Here is a 5,768-nt window from a genome sequence, read left to right on the forward strand (position 1 = left end):
GGAGGTGGGGGGGAAGTTAGGGGGAGTACGGAGAAGCGAGGAGGCGGGAGGGATACGGAACGCGTGTGAGAGTGCGTAAGGATGGGTGTGTGTTGAATGGGTGTGTGGGTGGGTGAGTAAGTGTTGGGTGCGTGAGTGTGTGTTGGGTGGGTGAGTGAGTGTGTTGGATGAGTGTGTGGGTGAGTAAGTGTGGGTGTGTTGGATAAGTGTGTGGGTGGGTGAGTGTGTTGGATGAGTGTGTGAGTGAGTAAGTGTGTTGGGTGGGTGAGTGAGTGTTGGGTGGGTAGCTGGCTGAATGAGTGTGTGTGTGTGTTGAATGGGTGTGTGTGTGAGTGTGTTGTGTCGGTGGGTGAATGTGTGTTGGGTGGGTGAATGTGTGTGTTGGATGGGTGTGTGGGTGGGTGACTGTGTGTGTTGGGTGGGTGACTGTGTGTGTTGGGTGGGTGGCTGAATGGGTGTGTGAGTGGGTGAGTGTGTTGGATGGTTGTGTGGGTGGGTGAGTGTGTGTGTGTTAGATGGGTGTGTGGGTGAGTGAGTGTGTTCTGTGGGTTGGTGTGTGTGAGTGGGTAAGTGTGTGTTGGGTGGGTGAGTGTGTGTTGGGTGGGTGAGTGAGTGTGTGTTGGGTGAGTGAGTGAGTGTGTTCTGTGGGTGGGTGAGTGTGTGTGAGTGGGTAAGTGTGTGTTGGGTGGGTGAGTGTGTGTGTGTGTTGGGTGGGTGAGTGAGTGTGTGTTGGGTGGGTGAGTGAGTGTGTTGGATCAGTGTGTGGGTGTGTGTTGGGTGGGTAAGTGAGTGTGTGTTGGGTGGGTGAGTGTGTCTGTTGAATGGGTGTGTGGGTGAGTGTGTTGTGTGGGTGGGTGTGTGTGTTGGATGGGTGTGTGGGTGGGTGAGTGAGTGTGATCTGTGGGTGGGTGAGTGTGTGTGGGTGGGTGTGTGTGTGAGTGTGTTGTGTCGGTGGGTGAATGTGTGTTGGGTGGGTGAATGTGTGTGTTGGATGGGTGTGTGGGTGGGTGACTGTGTGTGTTGGGTGGGTGGCTGAATGGGTGTGTGAGTGGGTGAGTGTGTTGGATGGTTGTGTGGGTGGGTGAGTGTGTGTTGGGTGGGTGAGTGTGTGTGTGTTAGATGGGTGTGTGGGTGAGTGAGTGAGTGTGTTCTGTGGGTTGGTGTGTGTGAGTGGGTAAGTGTGTGTTGGGTGGGTGAGTGTGTGTTGGGTGGGTGAGTGAGTGTGTGTTGGGTGGGTGAGTGAGTGTGTTGGATCAGTGTGTGGGTGTGTGTTGGGTGGGTAAGTGTGTGTTGGGTGGGTGAGTGAGTGTGTTGGATGAGTGTGTGGGTGAGTGTGTATTGGGTGGGTGAGTGAGTGTGTGTATTGGGTGGGTGAGTGTGTGTGTTGAATGGGTGTGTGGGTGGGTGAGTGAGTGTGATCTGTGGGTGGGTGAGTGTGTGTGGGTGGGTGTGTGTTGGCTGGGTGAGTGTGGTGGGTGGGTGAGTGTGTTGGATGAGTGTGTGGGTGAGTGTGTGTGGGTGTGTGTGTGTGTTGAGTGGGTGAGTGAGTGTTGGATGAATGTGTGGGTGAATGAGTGTGTGAGTGGGTGAGTGTGTGTTGAGTGGGTGAGTGAATGAGTGTTGGATGGGTGTGTGGGTGGGTGATTGAGTGTGTTTTGGGGAGCGGTAGTGTAGCGGTCAGCGCGCTGCGCTATGAACCTGGCGACCCGAGTTCGATTCCCACTCACGGCCAGTGACGATTATCTGAACCGGTCCTGGGCATCCCCTAGGTCGACTCAGCCTGAAATGAGTACCTGGTGCGGTGTGTAAACATCGCCACTGGGTAGACAAAGGCGGCCGGGCGTGGTGTTGGCCACCCAACCCCCTCGTGTGCCGTGTCGGCCCTCATAGGTGCTCGCTAAAAGCACTTGCCCCAACAATCTGTCAAGGGTATACGGGGGATCTTTGTCTTTGTGGTGGAAAAGCTGCGGGGAGGAGTGCCGGCCGCCTCGGGACGTGATTTTGTAGGGGCCGCTCAGAGCGCGCGAGGTTCCTTGCTGGGTGTAGGTTGGGTGGTGAGTACCGTCTGTACTCGCTTAACTTCACCGTCACATCTGCTTAAGACGGGGACTTCACACCGCACACACAGTGAGACAGAGAGAGAGATGCGGTGAAAGAAGCTGTAGGCAGTGTCGGCTATATATCATGATCAGCCATGGTCAATCCACCGCTGGTTTAAGAAGCCCCTACCCGTCACCCAGACGTCACGTTCCGGCCTTTGTGACAATCCAGCCGGACCCGCTCATTTCGCGCAATCTTTGTGATAGACGAAGACTATTCGTGTCACGGCGCTGCACTGCCCAGTACGCATTTCCATCGCACACACAACAAAGCACCGGAATTTCGCAAGCCGACGTCTTTGCCAATGCAATGCCCCGGGGAACTTGTTTTTTTTTTTTAGAAAAATGAAATCTCAAAGGCGGCCAAACACAGAACCTTGGTATCCGCCATACGGAACCATGAAAAGTAACAAGCCATCGGGAAGCCACCACCAACACTCCCTGCCACGCGTGGCCCACGCACGCGTGGTCGCGTCCGTGTTTGGGAGCGGCAGCGTCGGCGATGCGCGCCACGAACCTGGCCCCGACCCCGAGTTCGTTCCACGCTCACGGCCACCGCCACCACCCACCGGAGACGATTATCTCCACCGGCCATGTCCCTCCTCCCCCTAGGTCGACTCGGCCTCAAACGAGTAGCTGGTGCGGCGGTGTGTACACATCGCCACTGGGGAGACAAAGGCGGCCGGGCGTGGTGTTGACCACCACCCCCGTGTGCCCGTGCCTTCCCAGGTGCTGCTCGCTCACAGCACTTGCCCCAACAGTTTGTTAAGGCGACGTCCGTGCCCGCGTTCACTCAGGACTGCCTCGAAGCTCCCCCCCCCCCCCCCAGGACGCCTTATGTAACATAACCCAACCACGTCGCTTTGAGTCGGCAGGCAACTTCGACGCGGAGTTTACATCGTGCAAGCACTGTACGCGCCTTGTTGGCTCGTTGTTCTAGGATTCGTTTTCACGGCGACGTCGCTTCCCCCCACCCCCCCCCCCCCTCTCGATCTTGTTTGGATGCTGTCCGATGCGAGTCGTGTGAGTTGCTCGGCGATGATCGGGGCACAGAGTGGGTTTTCGATGTCCCGGCGAAACAGCGGCAACAATGGGGCGAATGACTCAACAGCCCCACGACCTCCCTCCCCTCCTGGCATCTCTCCATCCGGCAGTCAACAACAACAGCAAAAGGAACAACCACCACCGCTGTTCGTCGATGGGCAGTTCGAGTCTGGTGGGGGGGGGGGGGGGGGTTAAACTGTAGGTGCTCCTACCTCTTCGTGGAAGAGTTCAGGCCCAATGTCCTCTCAAGACGGGGCTCGCTAGAGCTCCTCCTAGTGGACGTCTTTCCGCCAGCAGCGGCGTGAGCGAGAAATTTCAGGGCTGCGCCTTGTCATTCACGAAGGGTTGCTCACAGCCTGCAAACAAACCTTATTCGATGTGTGTACGGTACGTGGTTGTTCGTGGTGTGTGTGCGTGCGTGTGTGTTTTTTTTCCACTTTGGTTCGGTATAATCAGGGGCTTAATTGCTCACCGAATATTTTTCCTGGTGTGTGTCAACAGTCGATATTTTGTAATGCAAGGACGAGAACTTAAAATAGTGTGTTTTGGGGAGCGAATGTATTAAAATGTTTTAATTGAAATAGAACAATCAAACATGGAACAATTGTTAAGTTAAATAAAGTTATAATAAAAAAAAAGAATTCCAATAAGAAAGCAATAGGACTTTTCAAATCGCAAAAAAATCGCAGCCTTTGCGACGTGCTAATCGCATTGTTTCAAATTGCGATTTCGATTTGAAATCGATTCATCGTTCAGCCCTCGTCTACACTGGCATGGTGGAGTAGCTGCCATCGGACTCGTCGTAGCCACAGTCAAAACCAGAGGGGTGACTCGCACTGGATGTTGTGTGCCGGGTGCGGATATTTTTTTTCCGGAGCTCAGTCCTGAACAGCTCCTTAACGCACATACCGTGCCAATACGAGATAGCGGTAATTGTCTACCCAGCTATGGCTTCTTAGATTGTGCGTTGCGTGAAGGTTGTAATAATCATTGATGGATGAAGGTTCTTCCCTCGCCGTGTCGTCATGTGGTTTGTTTGGCCATACTTCACCGCGCTGGTCAGTGCCGGGTCGGTGAATGTGAGCAGTCCAGGACCGGTTTTGTGTGCCGGGAATCGAACTTGTTTTTTTTGTTTGTTTGCCGGGTTCAGCGTGCAGTGTGCGAACAACCGCTTCCACTGATCTACCTCTCGAATCCAGACGCAGGCTGCACCGAAAAGCCCAAATGCAGGAATGTCTACACATTGTAGATTCCACGAGAAGATGCGGTTAGAGCTCGCGCGTGCTGAGTAATGGATGTGGAATCACATCCAAGACCTTAACCGAGCTGAGAGCTCGACGCGGCCCATCATGCTCTCTCGCAGTGGCCCTTAATCTTCGCCGCAGTCTCGCAACCCCTTTGGTACAACGCTAATAAATACACAGGGTTTCGATGAAAACAAAGTTAGTTGCAGCTTACGTGCCCGTGCATAGTTTGAGTTTCGATGATTTGCCCTCGAAAAAAATCATACACCTCCAGAAATCTCGCACCGCCGCCGGGTTAGGGACCGTCCATAAATGACGTCACGCGAGTTTGGACGATTTTTGTCATCCCCCCCCACCCACCGTCGTCACACGGCATCACAAAAAGTCAGATCCTCCCCCCTCCCATATGACGTCACAAAGTTCTGCCCCCCCCCCCAAAAAAAAAACATGCTTCAAATCGCTTTAAACTATTGTCATTGTAGTGCGTATTTAATGTGCCGCTGCACTCTGATGTTGTAGGAGAAAACATTTATTAAAAAGTCAATTTAATTAACTAGAACGTGTTGTCTATATTTATTTAAAGTTGCGCATTTTGATGTGACGTCACATTTCTCAACCTCCCCCCCCCCCCACTCGTCACACATCGTCACAAATGTCTGACCCCCACCCCCCCCCCAGGTGCGTGACGTCATTTATGGACGGCCCCTTAAGCACCACTGCTCTGTCATCTCCATAGATAACAAAATAAGTGCCGCCTGAATGGGAAATCAACAAACAGTCATGATACGAAGAAAGTGACCTCTCCGCCAGAGGAATGTGGAATTTCCATCCCTTATGCTCGTTCGAGCAGGGAGACGGACACTCTGGAATTTGAAAACACCACGCGGCATAATTACTTGGTGACAATGCTGTAGATGCATGTACTGTATCGACCGGTCTCCACTCAGTTACTGATATAAGTTATAGTGAAGTTATTGAAACGATAGACATCTGAAATTTGGTTAAAATCATAGTACAGTTTTAAGCAAACGGACTCGACTCCGTTTTGAATCTTCAGGGTCTCATCAGCAGTCAAACGTGGGATACAAATACCGGTGGTTTATCAGATGTTATTTGTAAGAAGTTCCCCTCTTAAACATCATCATCAGCAACAGCAGCAGCAGCAGCTATGTTTTATCAACTGCTGGATGAAAGTCGAAGTCATCCATCATTGTCCGGCGATGTTACGTACACGTATAAACTCTTCATTATAATTCATAGCCGAGTCGAGCCGGTTTGCTTTCTCGGTGAACGAAAGAAAAAAAAATCCAAACCACGCACAGATTTTGACATCAAACGCCAAGGAAAGCAGATGTTTTTCATATGGCTCCCTTATTATTAT

This window comes from Petromyzon marinus, chromosome 3 (assembly GCF_048934315.1).
Source record: "Petromyzon marinus isolate PM22_M1 ecotype Great Lakes invasive population chromosome 3, UKy_Petmar_22M1.pri1.0, whole genome shotgun sequence".
NCBI lineage: Eukaryota > Metazoa > Chordata > Hyperoartia > Petromyzontiformes > Petromyzontidae > Petromyzon > Petromyzon marinus.